At 43.4% G+C, this 22388-nt stretch overlaps 1 protein-coding gene and 1 non-coding gene across 7 annotated transcripts in view; one reads left to right on the top strand and one right to left on the bottom strand.

Annotated features, from left to right (window-relative positions):
- Positions 1-22388, top strand: part of CELF1 (CUGBP Elav-like family member 1) — an 86313-nt gene that overhangs the window by 12236 nt on the left and 51689 nt on the right. The gene's annotated exons all lie outside the window — the stretch shown is intronic.
- On the bottom strand, positions 8983-9058 carry TRNAV-GAC (transfer RNA valine (anticodon GAC)). The gene has a single exon. It is a non-coding gene; the product is annotated as a tRNA-Val (tRNA).

The following is a 22388-nucleotide window of genomic DNA, read 5'->3' on the forward strand; positions in this document are numbered from 1 at the left end:
ATAGACTTTGGCTTGGACCATCTGAGCTATCCTCAGTGCCCGGGAAGATGCTTGAACCAGTTGAGACACTGGCTGTTGGAGGGAAAGTGGGAGAGAGGCAGATAGTTGCTTCTTCTGTGTGCCCTGACCAGGACTTGAACCTGGGATGTTTATACACCGGGCCACTGAGCAACCAGCCAGGGTCAAAGACAGTTTTCTTTTTCTTTTTTTTTTGTATTTTTCTGAAGTTAGAAGTGGGGAGGCAGTCAGATAGACTCCTGCATGCGCCCGACCGGGATCCACCCAGCATGCCCACTAGGGGCAATGCTCTGCTCCTCTGGGGCGTTGCTCCATTGGCAGCCAGAGCCATAGGTCATGGAGCCGTTCTCGGCATCCGGGCCAACTCTGCTCCAATGGAGCCTTGGCTGCGGGAGGGAAAGAGAGAGACAGAGAGGAAGGAGTGAGGGAAGGGTGGAGAAGCAGATGGGTGCTTTTCCTATGTGCCCTGACCGGGGATTGAACCCGGGACTCCTGCACGCCAGGCCGACGCTCTACCTCTGAACCAACCTGCCAGGGCCTATAATTGTAACTATCCTTGTCATGAAATTGGGTATTAAAATCTTCTTAAAGTAGGGGTTTCCTTACAGAATTGTTCTGTTATTTTTTTAAGTCTCACATTTAATACTGAACCAACCTACTATTGCAGGGAAGAAAAGAAATTTTTCCAATAATTTTCTAATAAAAACACCTATCTGTGCAGACAGTAGTGCTCTTGACAGTGATTTGATAAGATGCAGGCCACCTGGAGACAGCATAAATACGAGAGCCATCTAATGTGTGGTTACTTGAAGACCCAATTTGGTTCTTCTCCAGTGTCTCCTCTTGGAGTTGTACCTAATTTTAGTACCAGTTTTCATCTAAATCCATTGGGGAATGGGCCGAGTCTGCTTCTGTTTCCTGGCCAGGAACCTCCCTGAGAGTTTTTGTGAAAAGACTTGGCAAGGAAGAGTCCATCACACACACCACAATGAGGGAGAAAGAGAAAAGGCTATCATTTTTTAACCTCTGTTGCGCTCTAGAGGTTTAACAAATATATGCCGTGAGCATATATTTGTTAAACTTCTTTAGTTTCAGATCTCTAAAATTTTCCAAGAATGCTTTATCTCCATCATAAACTCCGTATTTACTTAACATATTCTTTCCACTAATGAAATCTTTAGTTCTAAAAACTTTGTATCACAGACTAGAAGGATAAGTACCAAAATTTTATCTGGGCAGTGAGACATGGGCGATTGTTATTTTCTTCTTCATACTTACTTTTAAATGTTTATACAGAGAACATTAATAAATATGAAAAGTTATGTTAAAATTAGACTTTCTTAGGTATTGGTTGGTTCGTTCAGTTGGTTAAGAGCATAGTTCTGAAACGACAGAGTTGTTGTGAGTTCTATTCCTGGTTTGGGGATACCTGGGAAGCAACCAGTGAATGTGCGCCTGAGTGGAACAGCAAATGAATGCTGTTTCCCCTCCCCCCTTTCTTCCTCTCCCTTTTCCTTTCTCTGTCTCTATCAATAATTAAAAAATTTTAGACTTTCTTCAAGAGATGAGAAAGGGAAGGAGACTGAATATAAAATAGTTCAGCCTCTTAAATGATTTAATTTAAAGCATTTTAACTCTTGGAGCTTTGTTAAGTTCTTTTATTTATTATTATTATTGAGAGGTGAGGAGGCAGAGACAGATACCCACATGTGTCCCCACTGGGATCCACCCAGTGAGCCCCTATCAGGCGATGCTCTGCCCCACTGGGCCTCAGCGCAGCTGCTTGGCAACCGAGCTATTTTAGTGCCTGAGGCCAAGGCCCTGGAGCCATCCTCAGCGCCCAGGGCCAATTTGCTCATTTAAGCCATGGCTGCTGGAGGGGGAGGAGGGGTGGAGAAGCTGACTGTTGCTTCTCCTATGTGTCTTGACCTGGAATCGAACCTGGGACTTCCACACGCCCAACTGATGCTCTACTGCTGAGTCAACTGGTTAGGGCCTTCATTAAATTCTAATGTGACACTCAGTCAGCCTACCATTATCCCACTTCACAAAAAATGGACTGAACAACTTTTGCATTTTAATACTTTTTCTTTTCCTCCCCTTAGAATATATAGCAGTAAATACAAAGAGGAATGGTGAGTTTTAGTTTAGAAGCTGCAGTATGATCTGATTGACTCTCACTTTACTGATTTTCTTTTTGGCAATTATTTATTTATAGCTTATTGCAGTGGTCCCCAACCTTTTTTGGGCCATGACCGCTTTAATGTCAGAAAATATTTTCATGGACCGGCCTTTAGGTTGGGACGGATAAATGTATCACGTGACCGAGACAAGCATCAAGAGTGAGTCTTAGACGGATGTAACAGGGAATCTGGTCATTTTTAAAAAATAAAACATCGTTCAGACTTAAATATAAATAAAACGGAAATAATGTAAGTTATTTATTCTTTCTCTGTGGACTGGTACCAAATGGCCCACAGACCAGTACCAGTCTGTGGCCCGGGGGTTGGGGACCACTGGCTTATTGGACAGCTTTTAGCTTTCATCTGAAGAGACAGTGATGTACTATTTTCATCAGGAGAGAGAGAGCAAAGGGCTGATGTTCCTTAAGGAGATGTAAGTGTCTGGGTCTTAGTAATTCTTTTTTTTTTTTTTTTTTTTTGGTATTTTTCTGAAGTTGGAAACGGGGAGGCAGTCAGACAGACTCCCGCATGTGCCCGACCAGGATCCACCCGGCACGCCCACCAGGGGGCGATGCTCTGCCCATCTGGGGCATTGCTCTATTGCGACCAGAGCCAGTCTAGCACCTGAGGTGAGGCCATGGAGCCATCCTCAGCGCCCGGGTCAGCTTTTGCTCTAATGGAGCCTTGGCTGCGGGAGGGGAAGAAAGAGACAGAGAGGAAGGAGAGGGGGAGGGTTGGAGAAGCAGATGGGTGCTTCTCCTGTGTGCCCTGGCCGGGAATCGAACCCGGGACTCCTGCACGCTAGGCCGACGCTCTACCACTGAGCCAACCGGCCAGGGCTGCCCACTTGATTTTAATGTACCACTTCTGGCTGGAGAGTATGACTTTGTAAAGAACTGTTCACTAATTTTCTGACCACCGCCTGCCAGTTTTGTCTGTTTTTTTTGTGCATGCACAAGAGAGAGTCAGACAGAAAGGGGGCGAGGTGAGAAGCATCAGTTCTTCATTGGGGCACCTTAGTTGTTTATTGATTGCTTTCACATATGGGCCTTGTGGGAGGGTAGGGGGGGCAGGGAGCTCCAGCTGAGCCAGTGACCCCTTGTTCAAGCCAGCCACCTTGGGTTTCAAGCCATTGTGACCTTTGAACTCAAGCCAGCAACCATAGGGTTATATCTATGATCCCATGTTCAAGCTGGGGTGACCTCAGGATTTCAAACCTGGGTCCCCAGTGTCCGGGGTTGAAAGTCTGTCCACTGCACCACCACCTGGTCAGGCTACCAACTCATTTTTTTACAGCTGTTTTCAGCTTTGACAATATGGAATTGAGTATCACTATCCCCATATTGAAACTCCATTGACACTTTAGTTTTGAGTTGGGAAATGAATGTCTTTAGTTTAAGGATTCTGCAGAATGAAGTTTTTCAGTTCCAAAGTTGTTTAATTTTATGGTGTAACATTTTTAATTTTGAACGGCCAGTAGTGGAACGCTGTTCAAAACCCTGGGCTTGCCTGGTCAAGGCACATATGGGAGTTGATACTTCCTACTCCTTCCACCTTTCTCCCTCCCTCTCTCCCTCCCTCTCTCCCTCCCTTCCTCCCTCTCTCCTTCTTCCTTCTCCCTCCTCCTCCCTCTCCCCCACTCCTCTCCCTTCCCACCCCCTCCTCCTCCTCCTCCCCCTCTCCCTCTCCCTTCCTGTCTCCTCTCTAAAATGAATAAGTGAACTCTAAAAAACAGTCAGTGGTGAATAGTTTCCATTTCCATAACATCATTACTGTTTCAGCAAAGGAATCCCTTAATTAGGAACTATCACCACTTTCTTTTCCTTTTCTTTTTTTTCTTACAGAGACAGAGAGTCAGAGAGAGGGATAAATAGGGATAGACAGACAGGAACAGAGAGAGATGAGAAGCATCAATCATCAGTTTTTCATTGTGACTCCTTAGTTCATTGATTGCTTTCTCATATGTGCCTTGGCTGCGGGCCCTCAGCAGACCGAGTAAGTAACCCCTTGCTCGAGCCAGCGACCTTGGGTCAAAGCTGGTAAGCTTTGCTCAAACCAGATGAGCCGGTGCTCAAGCTGGCGACCTTGGGGTCTCGAACCTGGGTCCTCTGTATACCAGTCCTACACTATCCACTGTGCCACCGCCTGGTCAGGCCACCAGTTTCTTATTGCTCTTTTACATTTCTTATTACTCTTACATTTTGTTTCCTGTGAGATTGAAGGAAGCTTTGTAGAGACTGGGAATGTGTGATGTTTTGGTGATAACGTGGGGTAATAATTAACTGTGAGTAGACTTTTTTCTTTTTTTGAGGGAGGGAGGGAGAGAGATGTGAAGCATCAACTTGTAGTTGTGGCACTTTAGTTGTTCATTGATTGCTTCTCATATGTACCTTGACGGGGAAAGGGGTGGGGGTGAAGGAGGAGGCCTCCAGCCCAGCCACTGACCTCTTGCTCAAGGCAATGACGTTGGGCTTCAAGCCAGCCACCTTGCGATCATGTTGATGATCCCAGGCTTGAGCCAGAGAGTCTGATCTTAAGCTGGCGAGTCTGTGCTCAAGCAGGCAACCTCGGGGCTTTGAGCCTGGGTCTCTATCCACTGCGCCACCACTGGTCAGGCTTGAGTAGACTGTCTTTTTCAATCCAGTATTATTTGGACATTGGTTAAGTTTTTGCTAATTTCTGTTTTGTACGGATAGTTTACTGCAGGCTTTTCCTGTGTTTGTAGCTTGTGTGTGTGGGAAGCATTCCTCTTTTCTGCTCTGATGCCCTCCTCCCCCAACACTGCCATCACATAGCTTGCCTGAATGTGGTCTGTGTGATGCTGCCAACTTACCATCCTAGGTAGGGTGGGATGCTACCAGTGAGAAACACTTGCGTCGTCCTGTTGGCTGCTTGCCTGATTCTGAATGCTGTCTGATCAAGAGTCTCAGAGGGTCCAGGGAGTGAAAGGAAGTCAGGGTGGTGGTGACAGACGACTTGAAAATGTATAACTGGCGTTCATCAGCTAGAAGCAGTACTGCTTTGTGATTATATAGTCATATAATCAGTTTAAGCCTTATAGCAGTCTTTCAAACAAGGATATTATTTCACTGGAGGTTGTTTATGTGATAAAAGACGATTCCTTGGGTTCCTGTTTCTTAGATGGCTAGAGCAAGAGGAGCAGGCATTGATTGCATCATGTTCTTCAGTCCTTTCCTGCTCCTGGTTCAATTTCTGTTTGTCATTTAGTGTGCAGCTAACCTTTCTCATGAAACTTTTCTTAACCATTCATTCCAATACTGTATCATAGGATATTAATTAGGATTTTGTTAATGGCACTTTTTAAATTTCAGCAAGATTTTAAGCTTTTTGAGGATGGAGACTGCTTTTTTTAGTGACTTACCGTAGATGTTTTTTGAGGAGTCAGGCATACAGCCTCTGTTCTCATTATACTCTGTGATCTAGCCCTTCTTGTAACAGCTTATCGCACCAGAGGTGGACACCTAATCCAAGTTAAACAAAACAGTTTCTCCTAGGATTTTGAGATTGGAGTTGAGATTCAAGTCTTTAGGGAACAAACGGATCACCTGAATTCAGAGATTTTGAAACACATAGTCTCAGATGCTAGAGCATAGCCACATTCAGGTTCTTATGTGGGGAAGCATTGAAAGCCAGTCTGTAGGGAGGAAGAATTAAGTACTGGAGCTTCATCTATAGAGATGTATAGATAAGAAATGTAGTTCTGGAGAGAGGTCGCTGTCCACATACGGAGTAGAAACCTGGGTGCATTAAAGGCTTTGTGGGTCTGGACCTGTTGTACTTTCTGTCGTTGGGCTCTTTGAACTATTCTAGTATCCTTTCAATTAATTAATTTTTTGCTTAAGTTAGTTTGAAGGAGGTGTCTCAATTACAACCAGAATAAGATGCTGAGTACAGAACTCGGCTTAACTTTTTTTTTTAAATTCATTTTTAGAGAGGAGAGCAAGAAAGGGGGAGGGGAGGAGCAGGAAGCATCAGCTCCCATGTGTGCCTTGACCAGGCAAGCCAGGGTTTCAAACCTGCAACCTCAGCTTTCCAGGTCGACACTTTATCCCCAGCGCCACCACAGGTCAGGCTGCTTAACATTTCTTAAATTAATTTGAATTTTAGAATAGTCAGGCCTAGGAGCCTGGTTCTTTAAAGAATTGCCCTTTTCCCTTCCCCATCCCTAGGCTTGGGCTGCTTGGGGTCTTGGCTCCGTAGTCTGGAGTGTTGACATGCGCCTGTGATGTTACTTTTGGTGCATGGAGTGCTTCTCTCTGGTGTTTTACCAGATCAAGTTTGAAGGTTTTTTTGTTGTTGTTTTTTTTACAAGTTTTAATGATTATTTGCTTATAACTACTACTTTTAGGCATATAAGACATAATAAAATACTACTGCTGTTTCAAATAGGAAACTTAAAGTGAGCCATCCTCTTTAAAGAATTTGTTGTGAGGCATATGGATTAGGTTCTTCTTTCCTAGGTAAGTAACCCATTTAATGTCATGATTGTTTCTTCTTTTTAAAAATGTTGATGGACTGGAGTGGAAACCAGTGCTGTGGATTGAATGGCAGTTGAGACTTTAAACAAAGGGTGATGGTGAGTGGCCGAGTGCCCAGCTGATGGAGTCTGTCTGGTCCTGCGCAGTTGGTAACTTCATGAATGATCTGTAATGGGATCATCACAGTGGAGGTTTTCTCTCTGAGAAGTGTTAATGAGGACGGGAGAGCGGGAAGCTCTGAAAAAGACAGTTTAATAATTCTAATTTGATTTTTTTCTTTCTGTGATCATTTTGTTTCTGTTAAGTTGAAAGACCTTATGCCAGGAAAATGTAAAATTTTCCTGTAATATTAATGAGCAAAAATTAAAAAGACAGGAGTCAGCTTTGAAATGCAATTTGTATACAACCAGGAAGGAATAGATTTGCAAGGTAGAAAAAGCTAGAAGATAGTATTTGATACTCACTGGAGGCTGAGTTGTTGTGAATATGTATCTAAACAGTGTTATGTCTTCATGTAGTTTGTATAAAGTGTTGAACCGAACTCTGTGCATAGAAGTCTTACAGTCCATAGTGCTTACTCACATTGGGGCCTTGCATGAAGTAGATACTCAATAAATATTTGTTGACTAGCCCGTGTGTAGTCTAATGGCACTATATTTTTGTGTTTTGAGACATTTCCATTCTAAGGACTAGGAATAGAAAGAAAAAGTTTGAAGTTGAACTTCTGTGATAAGTATATAATAAATATGATGTCTTCCCATGATTATTTCCTGTAATCTTGAAAGGGGAAGAACTAAGGACGAGCCCGAAGGGCAGTTTTGCCACATTAGTTCAGTATCAGAGAGTAAAGACAAAAAGGAGAGACTCAGGCAGAGGAGACTCAGATGGCGGGGCATGAGGGAGGCAAATTCCTGGGTGCTTTCTTCATTTTTACTACTGGTTTACAATTTCCTTGATTTTATTTTTAAATGCATGTCTTGGCCAGAAAAGCAAGAGAACATGGACTGCCAGAAGTATCAGATTCTCCTTTGCTTGTTCTCTGGAGCTACAGAAAACAGAGCCAGAATCAGGGTTGTCTGGGAGCCTTCTGATTTTGTCCAAGCCATATACAATATGAGGTTTCAAGATCACAGAGCTACACAAAGACTTTCATAGTACAGATCTGAGCCAGCTTGATGTCTTTCAATGGAAAGCTGCTTACTTTTTTTCACCCAGAAAACTCCTTGGAGCTTTAAAGTACTTTATCTTCAAAAGGCAGTAATTTGAACGAACAAATTCACAGAAGTTCAGTTTTAAACGTCTTCTTCCTATTCCTAGTCCTTAGTACTGAACTAATGTGGCAAAACTGCCCTCTGGACTCGTCCTTAGTCCTTCCCCTTTCAAGATTACAGGAAACAATCACAGAAGGACATCATATTTATTATATACTTATTGCTTTTATGTATGCTGTTTCTGTCAGATAGCCTTTAGACATTTACAAGCGCAATTTAAAAAGCTTGCGAACTTCTTTAATGAACTAATTTGGGTTATAGATTGTGGCAATGGGATTGGGAAACTATTTGAAAATAACCCTTTTGGACCTGCTACAGGAAAGCTTGGATGAGTAAATACGTCAAAATCAGACACAATATTTCTTTTAAAAATAAATTATTTTTTTAGAGAGAGAGAAAGCAGAAAGGGAGAGAGATGAGAAGGATCAGTGCGTAGTTGCAGCACTTTATCATGTGTGCCTTGATGTGGGGGACAGGGGAAGCTCCAGCTGAGCCAGTGACTGAGCTCAAGCCAGCGACCATGGGGTCACGTCTACGATGCTATGCTCAAGCTGGTGAGCCCACTCTCATGCCATGACCTTGGAGTTTCAAACCTGGGTCCTCAGTTGGTGAGCCCATGCTCAAGCCTCGACCTTGGGCTTTTGAACCTGGATCTTCAGCATCCCAGGCTGATGCTCTATCCATTGTACCACCTCCTGGTCAGGCTAATTTACTTTTTTTTTTTTTTTTTTGTATTTTTCTGAAGCTGGAAACGGGGAGAGACAGACAGACTCCCGCATGCGCCCGACCCGGGATCCACCCAGCACGCCCTCCAGGGGGCGATGCTCTGCCCCTTTGGGGCGTTGCTCTGTCCCGACCAGAGCCACTCCAGCGCCTGGGACAGAGGCCAAGGAGCCATCCCCAGCGCCCCGGCCATCTTTGCTCCAATGGAGCCTCGCTGCGGGAGGGGAAGAGAGACAGAGAGGAAGGAGAGGGGGAGGGGTGGAGAAGCAGATGGGTGCCTCTCCTGTGTGCCCTGGCCGGGAATTGAACCCGGGACTTCTGCACGTCAGGCCGACGCTCTACCACTGAGCCAACCGGCCAGGGCCAGGCTAATTTACTTTTAATTTATTGGGATGGCATGGTTCGCCAGACCATACAGGTTTCAAGTGTACAGTGCAATGTAACACCCTCTACACACTGCATTTTGCACTCCCTGCCCCAAGCAAAGTCTCTTTCTGTCCTCATTCTCCCACTTAGCCCTCCACCCACCCACTCCCTTTCCCTCTGGCTGTCCCCACTCTGTTGTCTGTGTCTGTGTGTTATGTATATATGTCTTTTTAGGTAATCCCTTCACCCTCTTTCATCCGGTCCCCTCCCCCCTCCCCTCTGCAGATGGAATATATGTATTAGTGCCACTTGCTTATCTTTAGCTGATGCCTATCTCCTTAGATAATTTTTTTACTTACAGGCTTGTGAATTTATAATTTCTATTTTATAATATGGTTATGAATTTGGTTTCAATACATTTTATCTCAGGCATTTATATTCAGGCTTTTTAATTATTTTAGATTAAGGAAAGACTATGAGCACAAGGACACTTTTGAGCTTTGTTTTATGTACTTTCTAGATTGTAGGTTATTGTAGATTAGGCAGGCCTTGGATAGCTGAAGTTCTCGATTATTATGAAGTCAAGTGCTGTTTTTATTTATTAATATGTTCATCTGTCTGGTGTAACTTTGCTCTGGGGTAAGTAAGACCTAGAGAAAGACTTTTCACTCTGTTCCAAGAAGCATGTAACTTAGAAAAATGTTTTCTTTTGAATTCTGACTGTTCCACTTCTCTGAACAAACCAAATGCACAGATCAGACTTGTAAATGATCTGTTTTCTTAAGGTATCCTCTAACAGAATGTGTCTCCTGGGAGCTGAGTGGCAGCTCACGTTTAGCTGGGAGTGGCAGTTCATATCCCTGAATTACATCTCCTTTGTCCACACAGCATGACTGTGGAGCAGACTTTGATTGTTGATTTTTTGTGTGTGTGTGACAGAGACAGAGAGAGGGACAGATATGGACAAACAGGAAGGGAGAGAGATGAGAAGCATCAATTCCTTGTTGCGGCACCATAGTTGTTCATTGATTGCTTTCTCATATGTGCCTTGATGAGGGGGTGCTACAGCAGAGTGAGTGACCCCATGCTCAAGCCAGCGACCTTGGGCTCAAGCTGGTGAGCCTTGGAGCAGACTTTGAATTTAAACTTATACTTTTCTGTTCTTGTTTAATCAGTTTGACATTATAATTTTAATTTGTGTGTTTGCTATATTTCTGATATATGTAGGGAAGCTGAAATTTCTTTTTTTCTTTTTCTAGATAGAGAGATAGGGAGGGACAGGCAAGACAGGAAGCGAGAGAGATGAGAAGCATCAAATCTTTGTTGCGGCACTTTAGTTGCTCATTGATTGGTTTCTCATATGTGCCTGGGCGGGCTCAAGCCAGCGACCTCAAAGTTTTGAACCTGTGTTCCAGGCCAGTGCTCTACATGCTGTGCCACTGCTTGGTCAGGTGGGAAGCTGAAATTTCTTGAGTAGAAACTTGATTTGGAAAACTTTGAAGTCTTGATAGGGAAAATAGTAATATAATTTATGCAGTATGGTGCTTTGGAAAGAAATGGCAGCATACATAGGTCACTGAAACTTCACTGAGTTTATATTTGTTTTTATGAATAGGGAGGGGAAGGATTAAGACTTGAATAATGAGTCACTAAAACGGTATTATTTCTTCAGAACTGTGTATTACATGGTGATATTTCTTGAGGGCCGGTTGCTGAAAAATATCAGATCAGGCTTTCTGACTTGCCAAATCCAGAACATCAAAAAATGCTTTGACAAAAATAAAAAAAGAAAGAAAAAAGGCCTACTGGATCCACCCCCAGGAATCCTAGTGGGTCCCCATGGTAACAACCTCCTTGCTTACAACTTGTCACTGTGTAACTGTCACTGGGGTTCAAAGAAAAGCCAGTATCTCAAGAACTGTATGGCATTAACTACTTCTTGATAAAATGCTGTTGTACATTTGCAACTAGCCAGAAATAGAAAGTTAAAGGCTTTAATTTTTGTGTTCCTTAATTAGATGCTTTAAAAAGCTGCCTAATTATGGTAAAGCACAGCAGTGGGAAGGTGGTGGCTGAGGCAGGCATAGGAGAAAGCCATAGTCTCCGAATGGTAGACTCTTCAGAGATTTTTCTTCTCTAATCCTTCATTTTGCAAGTGAGGGAAGTGAAGCGCCTTGCTGAGGTTTGCATAGAGCAGAAGCAGGACTCCCCTCCGGGCCTTACAGTTTTCCAGCACACTGTTCTGTTGTCCCCACCCAGGCATTGCATTCACCTTGCATCTACTTTTCATAAATGAAGTCTCCTTTTCTGAGATTAGGAAAGGACCTTAAAGGTTACACAGGGAAACTCTCCATCCAGGGAAGAAATGCCTTCTACATCATTCTGAACAGACCGCCTCTACCTTCTCTCTTTCCTCAGGTTGGTGGTTACCTAAAAACCCATGCCCTGCCTGGCCTGTGGTGGTGCAGTGGATAAAGCATCGACCTGAAATGCTGAGGTTGCTGGTTTGAAGCCCTAGGCTTGCTAGGTCAAGGCACATATGGGAAGCAACAACTGTGAATTGATGCTTCCTGCTCCCCCGTTCTCTCTCAAATCAATAAATAAAATAAAAAATAAAAATATTATTTGTGTGTGTGTGTGACAGAGACAGGGCAGACAGACAGGAAGGGAGAGAGATGAGAAGCATCAATTCTTAGTTGTTCATTGATTGTTTTCTCGTATGTGCCTTGATGGGGGTGGGGTGGGATGGAGGTAGGACTCCAGCTCCAGCAAAGTGAGTGACCCCTTGCCCAAGCCAACTACCATGGGGTCATGTCTGTGATCTCACGTTCATGCCAGCGACCCCATGCTCAAGCTGGATGAGCCTGTGCTCAAGCGGGCGACTCCAGGGTTTCAAACCTGGCCTCTCTACATCCCAATTTGATGCTCTGTCCACTGAGCCACCGCCTGGTCAGGCAAAATAAATTTTTTTTTCTTTTTTGTATTTTTCTGAAGCTGGAAACGGGGAGAGACAGTCAGACAGACTCCCGCATGCGCCCGACCGGGATCCACCTGGCACGCCCACCAGGGGCGAAGCTCTGCCCACCAGGGGGCGATGCTCTGCCCCTCTGGGGCGTCACTCTGCTGCGACCAGAGCCACTCTAGCGCCTGGGGCAGAGGCTAAGGAGCCATCCCCAGTGCCTGGGCCATCTTTGCTCCAATGGAGCCTTGGCTGCGGGAGGGGAAGAGAGAGACAGAGAGGAAGAAGGGGGGGGGGGTGGAGAAGCAAATGGGCGCTTCTCCTGTGTGCCCTGGCCGGGAATCAAACCCGGGTCCCCCGCACGCCAGGCCGACGCTCTACTGCTGAGCCAACCGGCCAGGGCCCAAAATAAAATTATTATTAAAAAAAAAACCCCAAAAACCCATTACCTAAAGTTCAAAGAGAACGTAATTTTACATGGGTTTCTTATTGTAAAGCTATATGCTTTGCTTTTCTCCCCTTATAAAACGGCAGTTGAGAATAACACCCAAGTGTTTTTCATTAGCCTTTTTATCTCTATTTAAGTTATCCATGTCAGTCATGGCAAGACAGGTAATTCGTTAAAAGAATTATGTCACAGCCTGACCAGGTTGTGGTTAGGGGATAGAGCATTAACCTGGGACACTGAGGACCCAGGTTTGAAACCCTGAGGTCTCTGGCTTGAGTGCGGGTTCATCTAGCTTGAGCGTGGGATCATAGATATGACCCCATGGTCACTGGCTTGAGCAAGGGGTTACTGGCTTGTCTGGAGCCCCCCCCCTCCAAGGCATATATGAGAAAGCAATCTGAACAACTAAAGTGCCTCAAAAAAAGCCTACAAATTGATGCTTATCGTGTCTCTCCCTTCCTGTCACTGTCTGTCTCTCTCAGAAGAAAAAAATTATGTCATATCTAACCTAGAACTTTTAAGAACTAATGCCATATTTGGAGCAAGCTAGTTCTTTAATAGGTGGGAGGGAAGAGGTGATAAATGCTATATGTTCAGCTTAAAATACTTAATAATGAGCTTAATATGATGAGATGATTTTGAGCTAAGGAATATCAAAAGAGCACTCAGGCCTGACCTGTGGTGACGCAGCGGTTAAAACGGGTCGGGAACCTTTTTAGCTGAGAGAGCCATGAACACCACATATTTTAAAATGTAATTCCGTGAGAGCCATACAACGACCGTGTACATTACGCATTATCCAATAAAAATTTGGTGTTGTCCTGGGGACAGCTGTGATTGGCTCCAGCCACCCGCAACCATGAACATGAGCGGTAGGAAATGAATGGATTGTAATACATGAGAATGTTTTATATTTTTAACGTTATTATTTTTTTTATTAAAGATTTGTCTGCGAGCCAGATGCAGCCATCAAAAGACCCACATCCGGCTCGCAAGCCATAGGTTCCCAAGCCCTGGGTTAAAACATCGACCTGGAACACTGAGGTCACTGATTCGAAACCCCACACTTGCCCTGGTCAAGGCACATATGAGATTTGGTGCTTCCTGCTCCTCCCCCTTCTCTTTCATTCTCTTTCTCCTCTCTCTCTAAAAATGAATTTTAAAAAAAGAGCACTCAATATTTTAAAAGCTAAATCAAAAGCCAGATAAGCAGATTTTGTTTTGTAATTTTTGTGGTGTGTTTGTGAATGCTTTTGGCATTGTTTTGGCAAAAGTAAGTTTGGGGTTCAAACCAACATTATTGTGGTAATTATAATTATATTTACCAAAAATGGGATTTTTAAGGCCCACTCTTGTGTGTCATGTTGCTTAGTATGCTAGTCATTTAATGTTCTTGGAGTAAGTGCTTCAGCTTTTAGTTTACTTTTCCTCTTTCAGAACTGCTTGAAAGGTGGTACTAGGTGAACATTTAGCTTGAGTATTTTCTACCTTTTAAGCAAAACACAAATACATATTTTTAAGATATACAGAAACGTTTTCAGTTTCTTAAAACTACAGATATTTTTTCTCGAAGAATTTTCTATACCTAGAAATGGGGAATTTGGCTGCAGTATTAATTTTCCTTTTTGTCTTACCAGAAAATTAAAGTGAAAATGCAATTTGCAGTCTTTTGCTGTTTTGACTTCAATCAGCATAATAGAGAATGAAAATGTGTCTGAGTTTTATTTTTTATAAGATTTTTATTGATTTTTAGAGGGAGAGGGATAGAAGAGAAAGAGAGGACGAAAAGCATCAACTCTTAGTTGCTTCACTTTAGTTGTTCATGGATCGTTTCTCTTATGTGCTTTGACTGAGCAAACCTGGGGCTTCAAACCAGCAACCTCAGTATTCCAGGCTGACACTTTATCTACTGTGCCACCACAGGTCAGGCTGTGACTGAGTTTTTTTTGTTTGTTGTTTTTATTTTTGGTGACAGAGACAGAGAGAGGGACAGATAGGGACAGACAGACAGGAAGGGAGAGAGATGAGAAGCATCAGTTCTTTGTTGTAGCACCTTAGTTCATTGGTTGCCATCTCATATGTGCCTTGACCAGGGGGGGGGGACTACAGCAGACTGAGTGACCCCTTGCCTTGCTCAAACCAGGTGAAACCGCGCTCAAGCTGGCCAACCTCAGGGTTTCGAGCCTGGGTTTTCATGTCCCAGTCTGACACTGTATATCCACTGTGCCACCACTTGGTCAGGCTGTGTCTGAGTTTTTAACATTCTGGAATTTCGAGACTTCCAGCACCTTCGTGTTGTGAAGCCAAGGTAATTAAAGTAATCAAATATTTTACCCTTGGCTGGATGGCTCAGTTGGTTAGAGCATCGGCCCAAAGCACAGAGGTTGTGGGTTTGATCCCCGGTCAGGACACATACAGAAACAGCTCAATGTTTTTTCTCTCCTTTCCTCTCTCACTAAAATCAATAAAAAAAAAAAATTTTAGTCATTGGCAGGTGTGACATGGCTCTGAAGAAATCTTTAATTCTAGCTTTATCTTCTGTGTCTTTCCCTCATTTAATGTAAAACATTTATTACTCAGTTGCTATTCTAGTTAATTTGACCAGTGAATTTTTGCGTACAAGTTTATTGTACAAAGTTTTCCATGATAAAGTATAGTATGTCAGGTTATAGTGTAATGAAAGAAATGTACTAGTATGACTTCACATTGATGGGGGTGGTGGTGATAGGGAGACAGACAGACCCGTGGGGAGGGACGGAGAGAGGTAGGATTACATCCTTACCATTTTGCAGACAAGGAAACTTATGGCTAGAAACCTCAGTGAAGACAGTTATGGTATGTGTTTGGGGTATCCAGCTATAAAGTGGCAGGACAGGACTGGGCTACCAGTCCCAGCTCGAAATGCTGCAGTATTTTCCTGTACTCTTCTTGCTTATTGAGGCCCCATCTCATAACAGTAATGAACAGTTTATTTTTGTAACCACTCCCTTGCATGTAGTAGTACAATGTTTCACTATTAATCAGTAATATAAATTCAGTGTTTCATTTGAGAGCTTTAGGAAAGTAGGCACCCTGTTAACCACCTGATGAGATACTGTTTGTGTACCCTACCTAAACTGCTTACCTGTGTTCTTATTGAAAAGTAGAAGTAACTTTTAACCCTAACTGAAGTGGCATGAAAATGTGGTGTTAAGGTAGGTAGCAATCATAGCATAGTATCTTCAAGACTCTTAGAAGAAGAAATGTGTGGATCATAATGGAGTTCTCTCTCTTTTTTTTTTTTTTTTTTTTACAGGGACAGAGAGAGTCAGAGAGAGGGATAAATAGGGACAGACAGACAGGAACGGAGAAAGATGAGAAGCATCAATTCTCAGTTTTTCCTTGCGACACCTTAGTTGTTCATTGACTGCTTTCTCATATGTGCCTTGACCACGGGCCTTCAGCAGACCAAGTAACCGCTTGCCCGAGCCAGCGACCTTGGGTCCAAGCTGGTGAGCTTTTTGCTCAAACCAGATGAGTTGGCACTCAAGCTGGCGACCTCGGGGTCTCAAACCTGGGTCCTCCACATCCCAGTCCTACGCTCTATTCACTGCGCCACCGCCTGGTCAGACCATAATGGAGGGTTTTTTTTATATTTTTCCGAAGCTGGAAACGGGGAGAGACAGTCAGACAGACTCCCGCATGCGCCCCACCGGGATCCACCCGGCGTGCCCACCAGGGGGCAACGCTCTGCCCACCAGGGGGCGATGATCTGCCCCTCCGGGGGCGTTGATCTTCCTTGACCAGAGCCACTCTAGTGCCTGGGGCAGAGGCCAAGGAGCCATCCCCAGCGCCCGGGCCATCTTTGCTCCAGTGGAGCCTCGGCTGTGGGATGGGAAGAGAGAGACAGAGAGGAAGGAGAGGGGGAGGGGTGGAGAAGCAAATGGGCGCTTCTCCTGTGTGCCCTGGCCGGGAATCGAACCCAGGACTTCTGCACGCCAGGCCGACGCTCTACCACTGAGCCAACCGGCCAGGGCCATAATGGAGTTCTTAAAGGCAGACAGGTAGAGATATCCTTCCCATGGATCATTTAGTAGATGAGAAAACTGGATGTTACATGTTTATTTGGTTCCCTAGTGAGACATAATATGACATAAGACTGCCCTTTCTTTTTTAAATTTTTCCCTTTTCTCCCTCCCTTAAAATGTTTTTTTTTTTTAATTATTAATTTTTAAGGAGAGCGAGAAAAACATCAATTTACTGTTTTCACTTATTTTTTTATTGTTAATTTTTTTTTTAAGTAAGAAGAGGGGAGGTAGACGCCTGCATGTACCCCAATCAGATCCACCTGGTGACCCCTGTCTGGGGCCAATGCTCCAACTAGTCAAACCACTGGTTGCGGGAGGGGAAAAGAGAGAGAAGGGGGAGAGGGAAGGGGAGAGAAGTACATGGTCACTTCTCCTGTGTGCCCTGACTGGGAATTGAACCCAGGATGTCTATTCGCTGGGCTGATCTCTATCCACTGAGCCAATTGGCCAGGGCCTACTGTTTCACTTATTTATGCATTCGTTGGTTGATTTTTATTTTTTTTACAGAGACAGAGAGTCAAAGAGAGGTATAGATAGGGACAGACAGACAGGAACAGAGAGAGATGAGAAGCATCAGTCATGTTTTTCATTGCAACACCTTAGTTGTTCATTGATTGCTTTCTCATATGTGCCTTGACCATGGGGCTACAGCAGACTGAGTAACCCCTTGCTCAAGCCAGGTACTTTGGGTCCAAGCTCGTGAGCCTTGCTCAAACCAGATGAGCCCGCACTCAAGCTAGTGACCTCGGGGTCTTGAACCTGGGTCCTCCATGTCCCAGTCCGACACTATCCACTGCGTCACCACCTGGTCAGGCTCATTGGTTGATTTTTATATGTGCCCTGACCAGGGATTGAACCCACAACCTTGGCATGTTGGGGCAACAACTAACCAACTGAGCCAGGCCTTTTTTCCCTTTAAAGACTGGTCCCCTCTGCCCAACTCCAGTGATCCACACAGGCATCCTTTTGGCTCTGGTATTACTTCTTAATTCTGAACAGCCATATGAACTCCCAGAAGAAAAGAGAAAACACCAACCTCTCCAGACTGCCTTGTAGTCAGTGTCACATGTACCAAATAGTCTGATCTGTGACTCGGTCTTCTTTTCACTGGGCCCACATTGAAGAGCATTCCAAATGCTATCTTGATATATGTCGTCACTAGCAATGATATTTTTTAAGGTTCCATTTACAAGTTGATTCACAGTGGGGGAGAGCCATATTCAGAAACTTTTTCTGATAGCTTGAATTTTCTTGTCTTTCATCTCTTTGCTTCTATTTGTGTTCTTTGTATCTCTTCTTCCTTGAGCTTGCACCTTCTGCATAGTTGACTCTATTATGTCATCTTTGGGACTGCAAAATAAAAGTTGGAAGATTTTAAAGTTGAAGTTCCCAGAATAATGTTGTCGCCCACATTGCACATATGTCACATTCTCAGTTTACTAGTTAAGTCCCTAAATATGTGATTTATGTACATAATGTGTAGTGTGATTATTTAGGTTGCCATGAGAACCTAAAAATTTTAAGCTTAAATGGTTCAGTAAGACACATTTTTTCTTTTATTGCCTTAGAGGAAAGCTAGTTTTTTTGTTATCTAATACACTTTTTACAAATTGAGATACGAGGCAGTGGCCGTTCTCATATATCGCCTCTTGCTGACAGGATGGGTAGCTTCTTTGTTTGTCTATTATCTGTCTCCTTCATTCCAATCTTCCATGTTCTAGTTTTTTCCCTCTGCCCCTGTCTCCTGTTACTCTCTTTGCTACAGTATAGGATTAGAGGCAGGAAACTGGATGCTTTCTCTTCTTTAAAAAGTGTGTACCTGAAAAGAGAGACTAGTGGGGTACTCCTGAGCTCACCTAAGGAGTTCTTCTCTCAAGTAAGCCCCCGAGATGAGCTTGCAGTGGTAACATTTTCTTGAAACGTTTTTTCTTTTAAAAAGCATTGTAGTGTTAGTCTGTCATATAAAAATTCAGGTTCAGTTTGAAGTGAAATATATTATTTTGATTAATTTCTTGGCCAGGATAATTTGTTTATTCTTGGTTGGGTTTAGTCTTGAAGAGTCTCTTCTTTTTGGATCAGCAGTATAAGAGGAGATGACAGGACGTTAGAGATGAATCAAACTATATATTGTTTAGTTTTAGGTTCTTAAACCTATTTTGGATCATGGACCCTTTTAAAGATCTGGTAAAAAGCTAAGGGCTAATTTCCCTGTAAATGTAAATAAGTGAGTAAATAAATATATTTTACACATATATGTAAAATTTTATATATAATAGGAGAGGTGGTTTATGGAATCCATTAAATATTCATGGCTTTCATAGCTCTGTGGACTCCTGATCAAGCCCAGAACATTTTTCAATTGATGAAACAGGCCCAGAGAGGAGAAATAAGGTTAATCGCCCTTGGTGCATGCAGCTGGGGTCTTGTGTGTTGTGTTTATTTTTACTTAGTTGCCTTCACATACATATATTTTTCCCTTAAAAAATTTTTTTTAAATTTATTGACTTTAGAGAGAGAGGAGGGAAAGACAGAGGCAGAGATAGGAACATTGATCTATTCCTGGATCTGCCCTGACTGGGGATTGAACCGGCAACTTTTGTGCTCATGCCAACACTCTTATCAACTGAGCTATCTGGTCAGGGCAGTCCCCCCCCCCTTTTTTTTAAGAAAGAGAGGGAGAGAGTGAGGGAGACAGGAAAGGAGAGAGATGAGAAGCATCAGGCCACATAAGTAATTCTTAGTATTAAATTTATAACAGGTAATCAAAGCTATGGTCCTGCCAGCCCCCAGAGTAGCTATCACTCACAGTAAGCTACTCTTTCAAGAATCAGCGTTACTATAACAGGGCTGCTTAGAAAAGTAAGTATATAAGCCACTGTACACAGTTAAGAGGTTTTTAATAAAATGTTGTACACTTGAATGCTAGTGTTTCTGGGACGTGAAAGCGCCACTATCGTAGGAGTCCTGCTGGGTGCTTTTCCTTTTCTGTGTGTCGGACGGGCTGTGGTCAGGAGCAAAGAGAAAAGTGCAAAATATCAAATGGTTAATTTGCTGATAAAATATATTAAAGTAATTATTGTGGACCAGTTAAATCTTTTAAATTTGAAGGATTTTCTTTTAAGTTTTAGAGGAAGTGTGTTGTTGGGGGGCTACCGAGTATGCTGTGTGTTTATGCCCCATAAGCTTGGGGTTGTGCACATAGTCACAGACAATCCAGTGATGGAGAGGAGCTGGCCCTGCCGTGACTGGATGACTTAGCAGTGTTTTATTGGTTTTTTAAAATTATTTATTTATTTATTTATTCATTTTAGAAAGGAGAGAAAGAGACAGAGAGAGAGAAGGGGGGGAGGAGCTGGAAGCATCAACTCCCATATGTGCCTTGACCAGGCAAGCCCAGGGTTTCGAACCGGCGACCTTAGCATTTCCAGGTCGATGCTTTATCCACTGCGCCACCACAGGTCAGGCCTTAGCAGTGTTTTGTAATCGAGGATCTCTGAGTACATTAGCATCAACATTTTTAGGCCTGCCATTTTGTTTCCCTGTGGCAGGGGTTTGTTTTTTCCTTAATGGCGAAGTAATCTCAAAAGGTCAGACAGAGATCTCCGAGGTGGAAGAATATTTTCCTCAAGTGTTAATGTTAGAGTGGATACCGAGTTATGGTCTAAGTTTATTTTTGTCTGTCTTTAGAATATATTTTTTCTAAAGTAGACAAAAGTGTCATTTTGCCACCATAAGAAGTATGATATTCATTTCATACTGTTGTAAAATATTTTAGGTTTAAGTTACTTTACATTTTTAATTTAATTTTATTTTTTTTAAGATTTTATTTATTCATTATAGAGAGGGGAGGGAGGGAGGGGGAGAGAGAGAGAGAGAGAGAGAGAGAGAGAGAGAGAGAGAGAGAAGGGCCGAGGAGCAGGAAGCATCAACTCCCATATGTGCCTTGACCAGGCAAGCCCAGGGTTTCCAGGTTGACGCTTTATCCACTGCACCACCACAGGTCAGGCACTTTACATTTTAATTAGTTAATTTTTTTGAGAGAGAAACACGGAGAGAGATGAGAAGCATCAACTCATAGTTGCAGCGGGGGGGGGGGGGGGGGGCTCGAGCTGAGCCAGTGACCCCTTGCTCAAGCCAGCAACTGTTGGGTCATGTCTAGGATCCCGCACTCAAGCCAGATGAGCCTGTGCTCAAGCTAGTGCCCTCGGGGTTTCTAACCTGGATCCTTACAGTCCCAGGTTTATGCTCTATCCACTGTGCCACTGCCTGGTCTGGCGCACTTTACATTTTTAAATTATACACTCAAGGAATTTTTGGAATGGAGGGATGTTAGAAACCACATAGTCTAAATCCTATATCCTCACATTTAAGATAGCTGCAGGTTCCCTTAGTGAAAGTGCTGGATGTTGGGACCCTGGAAAGTGTAGGCCTGTCAGTCTCTCAATTTGTATAGCATTTATAGTTCCCCACATTTTAGCTCCAGTCATATGCTGTCAGCCTGTATTATCTCACATGTTAATCTTACCCAAGAACTAGATTATAAGTATTAGAGGTCAGTGATAGTATGGCTTACACTTGTTCTGTAGCCCATACAACAGTGAATAAATATAGACAGTATGCAGGAAGTACTTGGTTGATTCAGTAAGAGCTAAAGCATAGAATTATTTGAGCCAATCCACTGCACTTTTTTTTTTTTAACAGAGAGAGAGAGAGAGAGAGAGGGGAATAGATAGGGACAGACAGGAACAGTGAGAGATGAGAAGCATTAATCATCAGTTTTTTGTTGTGACACCTTAGTTGTTCATTGATTGCTTTCTCATATGTGCCTTGATGGGGGGGGGGGGGGAGCACTACAGCAGACCAAGTGACCCCTTGCTCGAGCCAGTGACCTTGGGTCCAAGCTGGTGAGCTTTGTTCAAACCACATGAGCCCACGCTCAAGCTGGCGACCTCGGGGACTCGAACCTGGGTTCTCTGCATCCCAGTCCAACGCTCTATCCACTGCGCCACTGCCTGGTCAGGCCGTACATATTTTTTTATCTTTGCAGTGTTCACTCTGCTCAGAAATTCGGCTTTTCATTATATTTCACATTGAGATGAGTGAATGAGTTGTTCTAAGCAAAGTAATTTTTGGAATATAAACATGTATTTGACTTCTGATTGTACATATAAGCCAGCATCCTGGGAAATATATTTTTAATATTACATCAGAATTTATTTTAACTTCTACCAACCAGAAAAAATAACAGAGACCGAAAAATATAATCTAAGAATTAGAATGAGACCTTCATTCTGGAAACAGCAAAAGGCCAGTAAAGGTGAGGTTCATTTACAAAAATGGAGAATAACCTTTATTGTGTGTTAAATTCCAGAATGTAAATGATAAATTAAGCCTCACAGGTGATCTCCTAAGAATCTGACCCAGTCAAGTTTTCACATTGTCTTTTCTGTTTCCCTGGGTGTACCTAAAATTATTGGGAAGTTTCTTGATTGAAATCTCAAACCTTTCTTCAGGTACTAGCCTGTATGTTTCTGTTTTTTCCCTGGACCGTGTGAACAGAGTGCGTGTGTGGGAGATAACTGGGCTTTCACTTATGGCCCCCAGGCCCCCACTCAGCAACCATGTATGGGTAGAGCTGTTCCGTCTCTGCTCCTCCCTCTCTGAGCACAGAGCAGAATCTGTTCTGCTGAAGCTGCTGTTCCACTTTTCAGCTTTCTATATTTGTACAGAAGCAGCAGGCACAGCCCACTAGCTAGGCCGAGTGGCTGCCCAGTGCACCCATACTGGCGCAGGCCTGCTCAGGGCTCAGCCAGGGTTTCAAGTCTGTGTTCTTACATGCGTCCATCTGTCTGTC

Source organism: Saccopteryx leptura, chromosome 1 (genome assembly GCF_036850995.1).
Source record: "Saccopteryx leptura isolate mSacLep1 chromosome 1, mSacLep1_pri_phased_curated, whole genome shotgun sequence".
Taxonomy (NCBI): Eukaryota; Metazoa; Chordata; class Mammalia; order Chiroptera; family Emballonuridae; genus Saccopteryx; species Saccopteryx leptura.